Source organism: Pseudophryne corroboree (assembly GCF_028390025.1).
Source record: "Pseudophryne corroboree isolate aPseCor3 chromosome 3 unlocalized genomic scaffold, aPseCor3.hap2 SUPER_3_unloc_6, whole genome shotgun sequence".
Taxonomy (NCBI): Eukaryota; Metazoa; Chordata; class Amphibia; order Anura; family Myobatrachidae; genus Pseudophryne; species Pseudophryne corroboree.
Genome location: NW_026967552.1, coordinates 2,342,066 through 2,362,209, shown reverse-complemented (window position 1 = coordinate 2,362,209; position 20,144 = coordinate 2,342,066). Strand labels below are relative to the sequence as shown.

The 20,144-nt window shown below is 49.0% G+C and overlaps 1 pseudogene; it reads right to left on the bottom strand.

Moving 5' to 3' along the window:
- Nucleotides 1-255: 255 nt before the first annotated feature.
- Nucleotides 256-20,144, bottom strand: part of LOC134984522 (zinc finger protein 585A-like) — a 57,342-nt pseudogene continuing 37,453 nt past the window's right edge.

Sequence of the window (20,144 nt, the reverse complement as noted above, 5' to 3'; positions counted from 1 at the left end):
GTAGCCGGTGAAGGGAGTAGAGAATGGGTGTTATGAGGCAGGAACGGGCGGGTTAGGTAACAGCTTGGCTGCTGCATTCTGTACTAGCTGCAAGCTCTGTAATTCTTTTGCTGGGTGACCCAGGTAGATGGCATTGCAGTAGTCTATGAACTTCTGAGGGAATCAAGAGCTTGATTCTGGCTATGGTCCACAGATGGAAGAACGAGGATTTGTATGTGGCGGATACCTGATATCTGTGTCAGCTACATACCAGGACAACACAAAGATTCAGCACATGTTCAGTATTTTGCAATTCTGAACACCAAAGCATAAATCCAGATGGTTGGTAAAGCTGTAGTCTTGTCCTTTGTTGGGGAGCTTCTATTATGTTTCACAAAGACTGAGTCATAGCCAACTGGCATCATCCACCCCTGGCGCTCAGCTAGACAACCATTTATTGGTATTAGGTTCTCAGTACATGGAGCAAAAAGCAGGTCATCTGCATAGCAGTGGTAGACCAGGCCATGACGTCTGATTATATCACCCAGTGCTAGCATGTATATTTTATAAAGCATAGGAGATCGGATTCACCCTTGAGGAACATTGGACGACAGTGATGATTATACTCCAGAAGATTTAAATGGTTCCGTACTTGGGTAATGTCTAATGTGTTCAACAAGAGCGGATTTATTTCTCTCACAGCATGAAAATGGCTTCTCACCTGTGTGACATCTCTGATGTGTAACAAGATGTGATTTCTGTGTGAAACATTTCCCACACTCAGAACAGGAATACGGCTTCTCACCTATGTGACTTCTCTGATGTGTAACAAGAGATGATTTCTGTGTAAAACATTTCCCACACTCAGAACAGGAAAACGGCTTCTCACCTGTGTGACTTCTCTGATGTGTAACAAGAGCTGATTTCTGTGTAAAACATTTCCCACACTCAGAACAGGAAAACGGCTTCTCACCTGTGTGACTTCTCTGATGTGTAACAAGAGCTGATTTCTTTGTAAAACATTTCCCACACTCAGAACAGGAAAACGGCTTCTCACCTGTGTGACTTCTCTGATGTGTAACAAGAGCTGATTTCTTTGTAAAACATTTCCCACACTCAGAACAGGAAAACGGCTTCTCACCTGTGTGACTTCTCTGATGTGTAACAAGATCTGATTTCCATGCAAAACATTTCCCACACTCAGAACAGGAAAACGGCTTCTCACCTGTGTGATTTCTCTGATGTGTAGCAAGATTTGAGTTGCGTGCAAAACATTTCCCACACTCAGAACAGGAAAACGGCTTCTCACCTGTGTGACTTCTCTGATGTGTAGCAAGATTTGAGTTGCATGCAAAACATTTCCCACACTCATAACAGGAATACGGCTTCTCACCTGAGTGACTATTCTGATGTTTAACAAGAACTGATTTCAATGCAAAACATTTCCCACACTCAGAACAGGAAAACGGCTTCACACCTGTGTGACTTCTCTGATGTGTAACAAGAGCTGATTTCTGTGTAAAACATTTCCCACACTCAGAACAGGAAAACGGCTTCTCACCTGTGTGACTTCTCTGATGTATAACAAGATATGATTTCTTTGTAAAACATTTCCCACACTCAGAACATATCAGTGGCCTCTCACCTGCCTTAGCTGTCTGATGAGTAATACGGTTTGTGTTCTGTGTAAAACATTTGGCATCTATAGAACAAGGAAACACTGTATCTACTGTCAGAGCTGTAACAGATGCACCAATATCAGGGTGATCAGGAGAACATTCCCCAGGATCAGGAGAACATTCCCCAGGATCAGAGGGATCAGCTGATAGAGCTGGATGTATAATTGGGGTAATGGAGTTATCTCCTGGAGAATCCTGTCTACTGTCATCATCTTTTATGTCACAATCCGGGGATAACATTAGATGTCCTTCTGAGATATTCCTGCTTGTGTGTCCATCTGCTGGAAATAAAATACATTATGGAAAATAAGATTTCTCTGACGTCCTAGTGGATGCTGGGGACTCCGTAAGGACCATGGGGAATAGCGGCTCCGCAGGAGACTGGGCACAAAAGTAAAGCTTTAGAACTACCTGGTGTGCACTGGCTCCTCCCCCTATGATTAGAAATGAGAATAACCGCGCTGTTGCCGGGATTTAAGTGTTTTAGCTGCCCTGAATAAAAATAAACAATTCAAATAGATACTAAAACAAGGCGCTTGTGACAATATGTATTCTATTTTGCAACAATTTAAATGTTACAATACTGTAGTGCAATACCTGTAAAAAAGAAAAGGATTAGTAATGTTTACAGCTCCTTTTGTGTTTATTTTCAGCCCTGCCGGATTTTTCTGTAAAACCGGCTCCTTATCCCATTGAAATCTCTGTACGGGGTGACGGTAACCCCGTAGTATAGGGAAAGATAGGGTTACCGTCACCCCGTACAGAGATTTCAATGACTTCCTCCCCCTATGACCCTCCTCCAAGCCTCAGTTAGATTTTTGTGCCGAACGAGAAGGGTGCACACTAGGTGGCTATCCTGAGCTGCTTAGTGAAAAGTTTTTTATGTTCAGTGAGACCTGCTGGCAACAGGCTCACTGCATCGAGGGACTAAGGGGAGAAGAAGCGAACTCACCTGCGTGCAGAGTGGATTGGGCTTCTTAGGCTACTGGACATTAGCTCCAGAGGGATCGATCACAGGCCCAGCCATGGATAGGTCCCAGAGCCGCGCCGCCAGCCCCCTTACAGAGCCAGAAGACAGAAGAGGTCCGGAAAATCGGCGGCAGAAGACGTCCTGTCTTCAACAAGGTAGCGCACAGCACTGCAGCTGTGCGCCACTGCTCTCAGCACACTTCACACTCCGGTCACTGAGGGTGCAGGCAGGGCCGGTTCAAGGGCGCCCTGCGCCCCGGGCAGGGTATGGGGGCGTGGCCTAATACAGGGGGCGTGGTCATTTACGCCCCCTGTACATTGCTAGGGCCGTTTGAATGCTGAGCGGTGCGCGATGACGTCATCGCGCACCGCACAGCAAAAGGTCCTCTTCACGAAGGGAAAGCGTCTAGTTCCCTTCATGGAGAGGACCTTTGCTGTGCGGTGCGCGATGACGTCATCGCGCACCGCTCAGCAGTTACTCTCCACGAAGGGAAACTAGACGCATAGCGTCTAGTTCCCTTCACACTGGCGGACGGGGACGACAGCGGGCAGAGGCGGCGGGGGACACAGCGGGCAGCAGTGGCGGATCTTGCCACGGTGCGGCGCCCTCCGGAAGGCGCCAGCGCCCTCCGGAAGGCGGCGCCCCGGGCAAAAGTCCTGCTTGCCCGTGGCAAGATCCGCTACTGGGTGCAGGGCGCTGGGGCGCCCTGAGCAGCAATAAAAACACCTTGGATGGCAAAAAATGCATCACATATTGCTCCTGGGCTATATGGATGAATTTAACCCCTGCCAGAATACACAGAAAAACGGGAGATAAGGCCGCCGAGAGGGGGGCGGAGCCTATCTCCTCAGCACACTGGCGCCATTTTCCCTCACAGCTCCGTTGGAGGGAAGCTCCCTGGCTCTCCCCTGCAGTCACTACACTACAGAAAGGGTTAAAAAAGAGTGGGGGGCACTAATTAGGCGCAGTATTAAAAATACAGCAGCTATAAAGGGGAAAACACTTATATAAGGTTATCCCTGTATATATATAGCGCTCTGGTGTGTGCTGGCAAACTCTCCCTCTTCTCCCCAAAGGGCTAGTGGGGTCCTGTCCACTATCAGAGCATTCCCTGTGTGTGTGCTGTGTGTCGGTACGTTTGTGTCGACATGTATGAGGAGAAAAATGATGTGGAGACGGAGCAGATTGCCTGGAATAGTGATGTCACCCCCTAGGGGGTCGACACCTGAGTGGATGAACTGTTGGAAGGAATTACGTGACAGTGTCAGCTCTGTATAAAAGACAGTGGTTGACATGAGACAGCCGGCTACTCAGCTTGTGCCTGTCCAGACGTCTCATGGGCCGTCAGGGGCTCTAAAGCGCCCGTTACCTCAGATGGCAGATACAGACGCCGGCACGGATACTGACTCCTGTGTCGACGGTGAAGAGACAAATGTGACTTCCAGTAGGGCCACACGTTACATGATTGAGGCAATGAAAAATGTTTTACACATTTCTGATAATACGAGTACCACCAAAAAGGGGTATTATGTTCGGTGAGGAAAAACTACCTGTAGTTTTCCTGAATCTGAGAAATTAAATGAGGTGTGTGAATGCGTGGTTTTCCCCCGATAACAACTGATAATTTCTAAAATGTTATTGGCAGTGTACCCTTTCCCGCCAGAGGTTAGGGTGCGTTGGTAAAAAACCCCTAGGGGGGATAAGGCGCTCACACACTTGTAAGAACAAGGGCTCTACCCTCTCCTGAGATGGCCGCCCTTAAGGATCCTGCTGATAGAAAGCAGGAGGGTATCCTAAAATGTATTTACACACATACTGGTGTTATACTACGACCAGCAATCGCCTCAGCCTGGATGTGCAGTGCTGGGTTGGCGTGGTCGGATTCCCTGACTGAAAATATTGATACCCTAGATAAGGACAGTATATTATTGCCTATAGAGCATTTAAAAGATGCTTTTCTATATATGCGTGATGCACAGCGGAATATTTGCCGACTGGCATCAAGTCTAAGTGCGTTGTCCATTTCTGCCAGTAGAGGGTTATGGACACGACAGTGGTCAGGTGAGGCGAATTCCAAACGGCATTTGGAAGTATTGCCTTATAAAGGGGAGGAGTCATTTGGGGTCGGTCTTTCAGACCTGGTGGCCACGGCAACAGCTGGGAAATCCACGTTTGTACCCCAGGTCGCCTCTCAACATAAGAAGACGCCGTATTATCAGACGCAGTCCTTTCGTTGGCAAGCGGGAAAAGTGTTCCTCATTTCTGCCCCGTGACAGAGGGAGAGGAAAAAGGCTGCAGAAATCAGCCAGTTCCCAGGAACAGAAGCCCTCTCCCGCCTCTGCCAAGCCCTCAGTATGACGCTGGGGCTTTACAAGCAGACTCAGGCACGGTGGGGGCCCATCTCAATGAATTTCAGCGCGCAGTGGGCTCACTCGCAAGTAGACCCCTGGATCCTTCAGGTGATATCTCAGGGGTACAAATTGGAATTCGAGACGTCTCCCCCTCGCCGTTTCCTAAAGTCGCCTTTACCGACGTCTCCCTCTGACAGGGAGGCAGTTTGGAAGCCATTCACAAGCTGTATTCCCAGCAGGTGATAATCAAGGTACCCCTCCTGCAACAGGGAACGGGGTATTATTCCACACTGTTGTGGTACCGAAGCCGGACGGCTCGGTGAGACCGATTCTAAATCTAAAATCTTGAACACTTACATACGGAGGTTCAAATTCAAGATTGAGTCACTCAGAGCAGTGATTGCGAACCTGGAAGAAGGGGACTACATGATGTCTCGGGACATCAAGGATGCTTACCTTCATGTCCCAAATTACTCTTCTCACCAAGGGTACCTCAGGTTTGTGGTACAGAACTGTCACTATCAGTTTCAGACACTGCCGTATGGATGTTCCACGGCACCCCGGGTCTTTACCAAGGTAATGGCCGAAATGATGATACTCCTTCGAAGGAAGGGAATTTTAGTTATCCCTTACTTGGACGATCCCCTGATAAGGGTATGATCCAAGGAACAGTTGGAGGTCGGTGTAGCACTATCTCAGGTAGTGTTGCGGCAGCACGATTGGATTCTCAATATTCCAAAATCACAGCTGATTCCGACGACTCGTCTTCTGTTCCTAGGGATGATCCTGGACACAGTCCAGAAAAAGGTGTTTCTCCCGGAGGAGAAAGTCAGGGAGTTATCCAAGCTAGTCGGGAACCTCCTATAACCGAGCCAAGTCTCAGTACATCAATGAAAGGGTTCTGGGAAAAATGGTGGCTTCTTACGAAGCAATCCCATTCGGCAGTTTCCACTCAAGAACTTTCCAGTGGGACCTGCTGGATAAATGGTCCGGGTCGCATCCTCAGATGCATCAGCGGATAACCCTGTCACCAAGGACAAGGGTGTCTCTCCTGTGGTGGTTGCAGAGTGCTCATCTTCTAGAGGGCCGCAGATTCGACATTCAGGACTGGGTCCTGGTGATCACGGATGCCAGCCTGCGAGGCTGGGGAGCAGTCACACAGGGAAGGAATTTCCAGGGCTTATGGTCAAGCCTGGAGACATCACTTCACATAAATATCCTGAAGCTAAGGGCCATTTACAATGCTCTAAGCTCAGCAAGACCTCTGCTTCAAGGTCATCTGGTGTTGATCCATTCGGACATCACTGCAGTCACCCACGTAAACAGACAGGGTGGCACAAGAAGCAGGAGGGCAATGGCGGAAGCTGCAAGGATTCTTCGCTGGGCGGAAAATCATGTGATAGCACTGTCAGCAATATTCATTCCGGGAGTGGACAACTGGGAAGCAGACTTCCTCAGCAGACACGACCTCCACCCGGAAGAGTGGGGACTTCACCCAGAAGTCTTCCACATGATTATAAAACTCGACGGGTATTGCGCCAGGTCAAGGGACCCTCAGGCAATAGCTGTAGACGCTCTGGTAACACCGTGGGTGTACCAGTCAGTGTATGTGTTCCCTCCTCTGCCTCTCATACCCAAGGTACCGAGAATTATAAGATGGAGAGGAGTAAGCACTATATTCGTGGCTCCGGATTGGCCAAGAAGGACTTGGTAACCGGAACTTCAAGAGATGCTCACGGAGGATCCGTGGCCTCTACCTCTAAGAAGGGACCTGCTTTAGCAAGGACCCTGTCTGTTCCAAGACTTACCGCGGCTGCTTTTGACGGCAGAGTGTTTGAACGCCGGATCCTGAAGGAGAAAGGCATTCCGGATGAAGTCATTCCTATCCTGATCAAAGCCAGGAAGGATATAACCGCAAAACATTATCACCGCATTTGGCGAAAATATGTTGCGTGGTGCGAGGCCATTAAGGCCCCAACGGAGGAATTTCAACTGGGTCGATTCCTGCATTTCCTGCAAACAGGAGTGTCTATGGGCCTAAAATTAGGATCCATTAAGGTTCAGATTTCGGCCCTGTCGATTTTCTTCCAGAAAGAACTGGCTTCAGTCCCTGAAGTTCAGACGTTTGTAAAAGGGGTACTGTATATACAACCTCCTTTTGTGCCTCCAGTGGCACCTTGGGATCTCAATGTAGTTTTTGGGTTCCAAAACTCACATTGGTTTGAACCACTTAAATATGTGGAGTTAAAATATCTCACATGAAAAGTGGTCATGCTGTTGGCCCTGGCCTGGGCCAGGCGCGTGTCAGAATTGGCGGCTTTATCCTGTAAAAGCTCTCATCTGATTTTCCATTCGGACAGGGCGGAATTGAGGACTCGTCCTCAGTTTCTCCCTAAGGTGGTTTTCAGCGTTTCACCTGAATCAACCTATGGTGGTGCCTGCGGCTACGAGGGACTTGGAGGATTCCAAGTTGCTAGACGTTGTCAGGGCCCTGGAAATATAGGTTTCCAGGACGGATGGAGTCAGAAAATCTGACTCGTTGTTTATTCTGTATGCACCCAACAAGCTGGGTGCTCCTGCTTCTAAGCAGACTATTGCTCGTTGGATTTGTAGTACAATTCAGCTGGCACATTCTGTGGCAGGCCTGCCACAGCCAAAAATCTGTAAATGCCCACTTCACAAGGAAGGTGGGCTCATCTTGGGCGGCTGCCCAAGGGGTCTCGGCCTTACAACTTTGCCGAGCAGCTACTTGGTCAGGAGCAAATACGTTTGTAAAATTCTACAAATTTGATACCCTGGCTGAGGAGGACCTGGAGTTCTCTCATTTGGTGCTGCAGAGTCATCCGCACTCTCCCGCCCGTTTGGGAGCTTTGGTATAATCCCCATGGTCCTTACGGAGTCCCCAGCATCCACTAGGACGTCAGAGAAAATAAGAATTTACTTACCGATAATTCTATTTCTCGTAGTCCGTAGTGGATGCTGGGCGCCCATCCCAAGTGCGGATTGTCTGCAATACTGGTACATAGTTATTGTTACCAAAAAATCGGGTTATTGCTGTAGTGAGCAATCTTTTCTAGAGGCTCCTCTGTTATCATGCTGTTAACTGGGTTTAGATCACAAGTTATACGGTGTGATTGGTGTGGCTGGTATGAGTCTTACCCGGGATTCAAAATCCTTCCTTATTGTGTACGCTCGTCCGGGCACATTATCCTAACTGAGGCTTGGAGGAGGGTCATAGGGGGAGGAGCCAGTGCACACCAGGTAGTTCTAAAGCTTTACTTTTGTGCCCAGTCTCCTGCGGAGCCGCTATTCCCCATGGTCCTTATGGAGTCCCCAGCATCCACTACGGACTACGAGAAATAGAATTATCGGTAAGTAAATTCTTATTTTTACTCACCGGTAAATCTATTTCTCCTAGTCCGTAGTGGATGCTGGGAACTCCGTAAGGACCATGGGGAATAGCGGCTCCGCAGGAGACTGGGCACAACTAAAAGAAAGCTTTAGGACTAACTGGTGTACACTGGCTCCTCCCCCTATGACCCTCCTCCAGACCTCAGTTAGGATACTGTGCCCGGAAGAGCTGACACAATAAGGAAGGATTTTTGAATCCCGGGTAAGACTCATACCAGCCACACCAATCACACCGTACAACTCGTGATTTTAAACCCAGTTAACAGTATGATAACAATGGAGCCTCTGAACAGATGGCTCTCAACAATAACCCGTTTTAGTTAACAGTAACTATGTACAAGTAATGCAGACAATCCGCACTTGGGATGGGCGCCCAGCATCCACTACGGACTACGAGAAATAGATTTACCGGTGAGTAAAATCTTATTTTCTCTGACATCCTAGTGGATGCTGGGAACTCCGTAAGGACCATGGGGATTATACCAAAGCTCCCAAACGGGGGGGGGGAGAGTGCGGATGACTCTGCAACACCGAATGAGAGAACTCCAGGTCCTCGTCAGCCAGGGTGTCAAACTTGTAAAACTTTGCAAAAGTATTTGACCCTGACCAAGTCGCGGCTCGGCAAAGTTGTAAAGCCGAGACCCCTCGGGCGGCCGCCCAAGATGAGCCCACCTTCCTTGTGGAATGGGCTTTCACTGATTTAGGATGCGGCAGTCCTACCGCAGAATGCACAAGCTGAATAGTGCTACAAATCCAGAGAGCAATAGTCTGCTTTGAAGCAGGAGCACCCAGCTTGTTGGATGCATACAGGATAAACAGCGAGTCAGTCTTCCTGACTCCAGCCGTCCTGGAAACATAAATTCTCAGGGCCCTGACCACGTCCAGTAACTTGGAATCCTCCAAGTCCCTAGTAGCCACAGGCACTACAATAGGCTGGTTCAAGTGAAAAGCTGATACCACCTTCAGGAGAAAATGAGGACGAGTCCTCAACTCTGCCCTATCCGTATGGAAAATCAGATAAGGGCTTTTACAAGATAAGGCCGCCAATTCTGACACACGCCTGGCCGAAGCCAGGGCCAACAGCATGACCACTTTCCACGTGAGATATTTCAAATCCACGGTTTTAAGTGGCTCGAACCAATGTGATTTCAAGAACCCCAAAACCACATTGAGATCCCAAGGTGCCACTGGAGGCACAAAAGGGGGCTGAATATGCAGCACGCACTTCGCAAATGTCTGAACTTCAGGCAGTGAAGCCAATTCTTTTTGGAAGAAAATTGACAGAGACGAAATCTGTACCTTAATGGACCCTAATTTTAGGCCCATATTCACTCCTGCTTGCAGGAAATGCAGAAAACGACCCAGTTGAAACTCCTCCGTTGGGGCCTTTTTGGCCTCACACCAAGCAACATATTTTCGCCAAATGCAGTGATAATGTTTTGCCGTGACATCCTTCCTGGCTTTGATCAGGGTAGGGATGACTTCCTCCGGAATACCCTTTTCCTTCAGGATCCGGTGTTCAACCGCCATGCCGTCAAACGCAGCCGCGGTAAGTCTTGGAATAGACAGGGCCCCTGCTGGAGCAGGTCCCGTCTTAGCGGAAGAGGCCATGGGTCCTCTGTGAGCATCTCTTGAAGTTCCGGGTACCAAGCTCTTCTTGGCCACTCTGGAACCACGAGCATCGTTCTTACTCCGCTCCTTCACACAATTCTCAGTACCTTTGGAATTAGAGGCAGAGGAGGGAACACATAAACCGACTGGTACACCCACGGTGTCACTAGAGCGTCCACAGCTATCGCCTGAGGGTCCCTTGACCTGGCGCAATACCTTTCTAGTTTTTTGTTGAGGCGGGACACCATCATGTCCACCTTTGGTCGTTCCCAACGGTTTACAATCATTTGGAAAACTTCCGGATGAAGTCCCCATTCTCCCGGGTGGAGGTCGTGTCTGCTTAGGAAGTCTTCTTCCCAGTTGTCTACTCCCGGGATGAACACTGCTGTCAGTGCTGACACGTGATTTTCCGCCCATCGGAGAATCTTTGTGGCTTCTGCCATCGCGCTCCTGCTTCTTGTGCCGCCCTGTCTGTTTACATGGGCGACCGCCGTGATGTTGTCTGATTGTATCAGTACCGGCTGGTTTTGAAGCAGAGGTCTTGCCTGGCTTAGGGCGTTGTAGATGGCCCTTAGTTCCAGGATATTTATGTGAAGTGAAATTTCCTGGTTTGACCACAGTCCCTGGAAATTTCGTCCCTGTGTGACTGCCCCCCAGCCTCGAAGGCTGGCATCCGTAGTTACCAGGACCCAGTCCTGTACCCCAAATCTGCGGCCCTCTAGAAGATGAGCACTCTGCAGCCACCACAGTAGCGACACCCTGGTCCTTGGCGACAGGGTTATCCGCCGATGCATCTGAAGATGCGATCCGGACCACTTGTCCAACAGGTCCCACTGGAAGGTTCTTGCGTGGAATCTGCCAAATGGAATTGCTTCGTACGAAGCTACCATCTTTCCCAGGACTTTCGTGCATTGATGCACTGACACCTGTCCTGGCTTTAGAAGGTTTCTTACTAGAGATGACAACCCCTTTTTTTTTTTCCTCTGGAAGAAACACTTTTCTGGTCTGTATCCAGAATATCCCCAGGAACAGAAGACGTGTCGTGGGGACCAGCTGTGACTTTGGGATGTTGAGAATCCAACCATGCTGTTGTAGCACTTCCTGAGAAAGTGCTACCCCCACCAGCAACTGCTCCCTGGACCTCGCCTTTATCAGGAGATCGTCCAAGTACGGGATAATTGAAACCCCTTTCTTTCGAAGGAGAATCATAATTTCGGCCATTACCTTGGTAAAGACCCTCGGTGCCGGGATAACCCAAACGGCAGCGTCTGGAACTGGTAGTGACAGTCCTGTACCACAAACCTGAGGTACTCCTGGTGAGGAGGGTAAATGGGGACATGCAGGTAAGCATCTTGATGTCCAGAGATACCATGTAATCCCCCTCCTCCAGGCTGGAGATAACCGCTCTGAGCGATTCCATCTTGAACTTGAACTTTTTGATATACTTGTTCAAGGATTTTAAATTTAAAATGGGTCTCACCGAACCGTCCGGTTTCGGTACCACAAACATTGTGGAATAATAACCCTTTCCTTGTTGAAGAAGAGGTACCCTGTTTATCACTTGCTGGGAATACAGCTTGTGAATTGCCTGTAACACCGCCTCTCTGTCAGAGAGTGTTGTTGGTAAGGCAGATTTTAGGAAACGGCGTGGGGGAGGCGTCTCGAATTCCAGCATGTACCCCTGAGATACTACCTGAAGGATCCAGGGATCCACCTGTGAGCGAGCCCACTGTGTGCTGAAATTCCTGAGACGTGCCCCCACCGTACCTAGATCCGCCTGTGAAGCCCCATCGTCATGCTGTGGACTTGGCGGAAGCGGGGGAGGACTCCTGGTCCTGGGAACTGGCTGTATGCTGCAGCTTTTTTCCCTTACCTCTGCCTTTTGGCAAAAAAGAGGCGCCTCTTGCCCTTATGGGGCCGAAAGGACTGTGCTTGATAATACGGTGCTTTCTTTTGCTGCGAGGTAACCTGGGGCAGAAAAGTTGATTTTCCAGCTGTTGCCGTGGAAACGAGGTCTGACAGACCTTCCCCAAACAACTCCACCCCTTTATAAGGCAAAATCTCCATGTGCCTTTTTGAATCGGCATCCCCTGACCACTGCCGAGTCCATAATCCAGTCTAGCGGAAATGGACATTGCACTTACTTTTGATGCCAGTCAGCAAATATCCCTCTGTGCATCACGCATGTATAAGAGAGCATCTTTTATATGCTCTAAAGTCAGTAAAATATTGTCCCTATCCAGGGTCTCAATATTCTCTGTCAGGGAATCCGACCACGCAACCGCAGCACTACACATCCATGCTGAGGCTATAGCTGGTCGTAGTATAACACCAGTGTGTGTGTATATAGACTTTAGGATAGTCTCCTGCTTTCTGTCAGCAGGCTCTTTAAGGGCGGCCGTATCCGGAGACGGTAGTGCCACCTTCTTTGACAAACGTGTGAGCGCTTTATCAACCCTAGGGGGTGTTTCCCAACGTGACCTATCCTCTGGCGGGAAAGGGTACGCTGCCAATAGCCGTTTAGAAATTACTAATTTCTTATCGGGGGAAGTCCATGCTTCTTCACAAACTTCATTTAATTCCTCAGATGCAGAAAAATTACTGGTAGTTTTTTCTCACCAAACATAATACCCTTTTTTGTGGTACCTGGGGTAATATCAGTAATGTGTAATACATTTTTCATTGCCTCAATCATGTAACGTGTGGCCCTATTGGAAGTTACAGTCGTCTCCTCATCGTCGACACTGGAGTCGGTATCCGTGTCAACGTCTGTGTCTGCCATCTGAGGTAACTGGCGTTTTACAGCCCCTGATGGCCTTTGAGACGCCTGGACAGGCACAAGCTGAGTTGCCGGCTGTCCCATGTCGTCAAGCCTTTTATGTAAGGAGTTGACACTTTCCCGTAATTCCTTCCATAAGTCCATCCACACAGGTGTCGACCCCGCAGGGGGTGACATCACATTTACCGGCATTTGCTCCGCCTCCACATAATTTTCCTCCTCATACATGTCGACACAGCCGTACCGACACACAGCACACACACAGGGAATGCTCTAAAAGAGGACAGGACCCCACAAAGCCCTTTGGAGAGACAGAGGGAGAGTATGCCAGCACACACCAGAGCACTATATACACTGGGGTGACACCTATACAGAGTGTTTTCCCCTATAGCTGCATAGAATAACTATAATGCGCCTAAAATATGTGCCCCCCTCTCTTTTTTACCCTTTTCTGTAGTGCAGGACTGCAGGGGAGAGCCAAGGAGCCTTCCTTCCAGCGGAGCTGTGAGGGAAAATGGTGCCGGTATGCTGAGGGAGATAGCTCCGCCCCTTTTTCAGCAGACTTTAGGAAATCTGGCAGGGGTTAATTTACACCTATATAGCCCCTGGGGCTATATATGGTGTATATTTGCCAGCCAAGGTGTTCTTTATTGCTGCTCAGGGCGCCCCCCCCCCCCCCCCCCAGCGCCCTGCACCCATCAGTGACCGCAGTGTGAGGTGTGCATGAGGAGCAATGGCGCACAGCTGCAGTGCTGTGCGCTACCTTGGAGAAGACAGAAGTCTTCAGCCGCCGATTTTCCGGACCATCTTCTTGCTTCTGGCTCTGTAAGGGGGACGGCGGCGCGGCTCCGGGAACGGACATCGAGGTCGAGTCCTGCGTTCAATCCCTCTGGAGCTAATGGTGTCCAGTAGCCTAAGAAGCCCGAACTGGCTGCAAGCAGGCAGGTTCGCTTCTTCTCCCCTTAGTCCCTCGATGCAGTGAGCCTGTTGCCAGCAGGTCTCACTGAAAATAAAAAACCTAAACTATACTCTCTTTTCTAGGAGGCTCAGGAGAGCCCCTAGTGTGCATCCAGCTCGGCCGGGCACAAAGATCTAACTGAGGTCTGGAGGAGGGTCATAGGGGGAGGAGCCAGTGCACACCAGTTAGTCCTAAAGCTTTCTTTTAGTTGTGCCCAGTCTCCTGCGGAGCCCGCTATTCCCCATGGTCCTTACGGAGTTCCCAGCATCCACTAGGACGTCAGAGAAATATAAAATAAGTAGACAAGACCCAGGGTGTTACAGGATACAATATATAATTCTATAACTGACATGTTTTACCTGTAATCATTTTTATGTGTATTAAAAAAAAAAAAAAGATAGGATGCTTAGACTGGAGCTTGATCAACACTGAACGCTCACCTGGGATTACTAGAGGTGACATGGACGCTCACGTGGGATTACTAGAGGTGACATGGACGCTCACGTGGGATTACTAGAGGCGACATGGACGCTCACGTGGGATTACTAGAGGCGACATGGACGCTCATGGGGGATTACTAGAGGTGACATGGACGCTCATGGGGGATCACTAGAGGTGACATGGACGCTCATGGGGGATCACTAGAGGTGACATGGACGCTCATGGGGGATTACTAGAGGTGACATGGACGCTCATGGGGGATTACTAGAGGTGACATGGACGCTCATGGGGGATTACTAGAGGTGACATGGACGCTCATGTGGGATTACTAGAGGTGACATGGCCGCTCATGTGGGATTACTGGAGGAGACATGGCCGCTCATGTGGGATTACTAGAGGTGACATGGATGCTCATGTGGGATTACTAGAGGTGACATGGACGCTCATGGGGGATTACTAGAGGTGACATGGACGCTCATGGGGGATTACTAGAGGTGACATGGACGCTCATGGGGGATTACTAGAGGTGGCATGGACGCTCATGGGGGATTACTGGAGGTGACACTGATGCTCGTGGGATTACTAGAGGTGACATGGACGCTCATGTGGGATTACTAGAGGTGACATGGCCGCTCATGTGGGATTACTGGAGGAGACATGGCCGCTCATGTGGGATTACTAGAGGTGACATGGATGCTCATGTGGGATTACTGGAGAAGACATGGACGCTCGTGTGGGATTACTGGAGGTGACATGGACGCTCATGTGGGATTACTAGACATGGTTGTAATAATAAAACACCAAAGAAGAGAAAATGCTGTCCTGCTTGCGCACTTATAAATAATAGGATTTTAATACCTGCCGGTAAATCCTTTTCTCTGAGTTCGTAGAGGATGCTGGGGTCATCAATAGAACCATGGGGTATAGACAGGATCCGCAGGAGAAATGGGCACTTTAAGACTTTAATAAGGGCGTGAACTGGCTCCTCCCTCTATGCCCCTCCTCCAGACCTCAGTTATAGGAACTGTGCTGAGGGAGACGGACATTAGGTTGGTTTATATGAAAAGAAGAAACCACCTTCTGCAGAAACTGTTGACGAGTTCTCAACTCTGCTCTATCTTCATGGAAGATCAAATAAGGGCTCTTGTGAGACTAGGCCGCCAATTCGGACACCCGCCGTGCAGATGCCAAGGCCAATAAAATGACCACTTTCCAAGTGAGGAATTTCAAATCCACCTTTTGAAAAAGGTTCAAACAGTGAGATTGAAGGAACTGTAACATCACGTTAAGGTCCCAAGGTGCCACAGGAGGCACAAAAGGTGGTTGGATGTGTAACACCCCCTTTACAAACGTTTGCACCTCAGGAAGTGAGGCCAATTGTTTCTGAAAGAAAACTGACAATGCAGAAATTTGTACTTTAATGGATCCTAATTTAAGGCCCGCATCCACTCCAGCTTGTAAAAAGTGGAGAAAATGTCCAAGTAAAAATTTTTCCGCATAAGCCTTCTTGGACTCGCACCAGGAAATATATTTCCTCCAAATGTGGTGATCGTGTTTTGCCGTAACATCCTTTCTATCCTGAATAAGAGTGGGAATGACTTCACTGGGAATACCCTTCTGGGCTAGAATCTGGCGTTCAACCGCCATGCCGTCAAACGTAGCCGCAGTAAATCTTGATACTGACACGGCCCCTGCTGTAACAGGTCCTCTCGTAGAGGAAGCAGCCAGGGATTTCCTATGCGTAAATCCTGAAGATCGGGATACCAAGCCCTCCTTGGCCAATCTGGAACAATGAGGATCGTTGGAACCTTTCTTCTTCTTATAATTTTTAACACTCTCGGAATGAGAGGAAGTGGAGGGAACACATACCGACTGAAACACCCACGGTGTCACCAGAGCGCCCACCGCTATGGCTTGAGGGTACCTTGACCTGGCGCAATCATTTTGGAGTTTCTTGTTGAGACGAGACGCCATCATGTCTACTTGGGGAGTACCCCAGCGACTTGTCACTTCTGTGAAGACTCCTGGATGGAGATCGTGTCTGCTGAGGAAGTCTGCTTCCCCAGTTGTCCACTCCTGGAATGAAGATAACTGACAGAGCGCTTAGATGTTTCTCCGCCCAGCGGAGAATCCTTGTGGCTTCTGTCATTGCTGCTCTGCTTTTTGTTCCGCCCTGGCTGTTGATGTAAGCTACTGCTGTTACATTCTCCGACTGGATGAGGAAGGGTCGACTTTGAAAAAGGCGTTCAGTTTGTAGAAGGCCGTTGTAAATGGCCCTTAATTCCAGAACCTTTATGTGGAGACAAGTCTCCTGACTTGACCATCTTCCTTGCACCCCAACCCCGGGGACTTGCATCCGTGGTCACTAGAATCCAATCCTGAATACCGAACCTGCGTCCCTCGAGGAGGTGAGAACTGTGCAGCCACCACAGCAGTGATATTCTTGTCTTTGAGGACAGGACTATCGTCCGTTGCATGTGTAGGTGGGAACCGGACCACTTGTCCAACAGGTCCCACTGGAATACTCTGGCATGGAATCTGCCAAACTGAATGGCCTCGTAGGCCGCCACCATCTTTCCCAGCAAGCGAGTGCATTGATGGATCGACACTCTGGTTGATTTTAAGATTTGTTCCAGAGCTTTTTCTTCCGGAAGAAAAACTCTCTGTAGTTCTGTGTCCAGATTCATCCCCAGAAACGACAGGTGGGTCGTAGGGATCAACTGAGATTTCAGCAGGTTGAGGAGCCAGCCATGTTGTTGCAACACCTTCAGGGACAGTGCAATGTTCTGTAACAACTTGTCCCTGCATCTGGCTTTCATCAGGAGATCGTCCAAGTATGGGATAATCATGACACCTTGCATGCGAAGAAGAATCATCATCTCCGCCATCACTTGGGTAAAAATCCTCGGAGCCATGGACAGCCCAAATGGCAACGTCTGAAATTGGTAATGACAATCCTGAACCACAAAGCGCAGGAAGGCCTGATGAGGAGGATAAATGGGAACATGTAGGTAGGCATCCTTTATGTCTAAGGAGACCATAAAGTCCCCTTCCTCCAGACTGGAGATCACTGCTCTGAGAGACTCCATCTTGAATTTCTGCAGAAAGTAATTTAGGTTAAGGTTGAGGATCGGTCTGACCGAGCCGTCCGGCTTCGGAACCACGAATAAACTGGAATAAAAGCCTTGTCCCTGTTGCGCAGGGGGAACCGTGATAATGACCTGGTTCTGACACAATTTTTGTATTGCGTCGCACACTACCTCTCTGCCAGTCAGAGAAGCTGGCAAGGCTGATTTTAATAATCGGCGAGGGGGAACGTCTTAAAATTTTAGTTTGTACCCTTGTGACACAATTTTTAAAATCCAAGGTTCCAGGCCCGAGCAAACCCAGACCTGGCTAAAGAGCTTGAGACGTGCCCCAACCGGCGAGGACTCCCGCAGGGAAACCCCAGCGTCATGCGGTGGACTTGGCAGAAGCCGGGGAGGACTTCTGTTCTTGGGAGGCAGAGAAGCCTGGGTTTCTTTTACCTCTTTCCCTGCCTCTAGCAGCAAGGAAGGCAGAGCCTCTTCCTCTTCGGTATCTATTGGGCCGAAAGGACTGCATTTGATGATGCGTTTTCTTATGTTTTGGGGGAACATAAGGTAAAAATTACAATTTTCCAGCAGTAGCTGTAGAGACTAGGTCTGTAACCGGTAGGTATTAAAATCCTATTTTTTCCCTGAAAGTTTCACCCCTGTGTGACTGCTCCCCAGCCTCGGAAACTTGCATCTGTGGTCACCAGGATCCAATCCTGAATCCCGAACCTGCGTCCCTCCAGAAGGTGAGAACTGTGCAGCCACCACAGAAAGAAGATCCTGGTCCTGGAAGATAGGAGTATTTTCCGGTGCATGTCCAGGTGAGACCCGGACCACTTGTCCAGCAGGTCCCACTGAAGCACCCCTGGCATGGAACCTGCCATACAGAATGGCTTCGTAGGCCGCCACCATCTTGCCCAGCAATCGAGTGCATTGAAGAACTGACACTTTTGCCGGTTTCAGAATCTGTTTTACCATGTTCTGTATTTCCAGAGCTTTTTCCACTGGAAGAAAAACTCTCCGTAATTCTGTATCCAGAATCATACCCAGGAACGACAGGCGTGTCGTCGGATCCCACTGCCGTCTTCTGCCATCACTAAAGTCTTCTGATCTTCCTTTACTCACCCGGCTTCTGTCTTCTGGCTCTGTGAGGGGGGTGACGGTGCGGCTCCGGGAACAAGCAGCTAGGCGCACCAAGTGATCTGAACCTCTGGAGCTAATGGTGTCCAGTAGCCTAAGAAGCAGAGCCCTTAAACGCACAGAAGTAGGTCCTGCTTCTCCCCCCTCACTCCCACGATGCAGAGAGCCTGTAGCCAGCAGGTCTCCCTGAAAATTATAAACCTAAATAAAGTCTTTTTTCTGAGAAACTGTGGAGAGCTCCTAAGTGTATCCAGTCTCGCTGGGCACAGAATCTAACTGGAGTCTGGAGGAGGGGCATAGAGGGAGGAGCTAGTTCATACCCCTTTTAAAGTCTTAAAGTGCCCATGTCTCCTGCGGATCCCGTCAGCATCCTCTAGGACGTATGAGAAAACTCTCTACATGTGATATTTGTCATGGATAGCCTTGTGTTAGAAACACCCAACTGAGAACAAGGCTGATGGCGGAGGAGGGTGTAGGATAAGAGATTGCTGTAGTGACTGAGCAATGAGAATATATGACTTCTGTAATAAGTGTTTATTACTCACCTGTGCTGATATCTGTAGGGATCTCCTCCTCCTTACACTGCTGATCACCTCTCACATACGTCTCTTCTTCTCCCTCTATATCTTCTGCCTTTATATCAGTCACATACGTCTCTTCTTCTCCCTCTATATCTTCTGCCTTTATATCAGTCACATACGTCTCTTCTTCTCCCTCTATATCTTCTGCCTTTATATCAGTCACATACGTCTCTCCTTCTCCCTCTATATCTTCTGCCTTTATATCAGTCACATGTGTCTCTTCTTCTCCCTCTATATCTTCTGCCTTCATATCAGTCAAATACGTCTCTTCTTCTCCCTCTGTATCTTCTGCCTTTATATCAGTCACATACGTCTCTTCTTCTCCCTCTGTATCTTCTGCCTTCATATCAGTCACATACGTCTCTTCTTCTACCTCTGTACCTTCTATTTTAATATCAGACAGACGTTGTGCCTAAAAAACAAACACTCTAATGACATTTGCATACAGTCAGATTAAACTGAGGTGAAACAGTATAATATCAGTGCATAAGACACACATCTCCTCTACAGATTATATAGTGACAGTCACTGAGGTATATTGGGTGAGACCCTAAATCCCACCTACCTGATCCTCCTGTGGGATCCTGTGATTCTCCTCTGTACAGTCCTGGGAATACAGAAGACGGGGACATCTCTCTGGGGTATCTCTGTTACTGGGCCCATCTGTAGGAGACACACAGTGACTGAGTACAGTGTATAGATGTGATTATCAGGTGATGTGTGTATATAGGGCCCCCATACCTGCTCTCCCCTGTACAATACATGACAGTCTCCTCTTACCCAGTGATGTGAGGGGCCAGTGATTCTCCATCATCACGTCCTTGTACAGACCCCTGTGTTCCTCTATATACTCCCCCTCCTGCATGGAGACATAGACAGTGACATCCTGACACCTTATAGGAACCTGACACACACAGTGATACAGTCATCACCCAAACACATCCTCTGGTGTTACTGTATAATGCCCCATTCCCAGCAGTCACCTCTCCAGTCATCACCCAGATACGTCCCCTGGTGTTACTGTATAATGCCCCATTCCCAGCAGTCACCTCTCCAGTCATCACCCAGACACGTCCCCTGGTGTTACTGTATAATGTCCCATTCCCAGCAGTCACCTCTCCAGTCATCACCCAGACACGTCCCCTGGTGTTACTGTATAATGTCCCATTC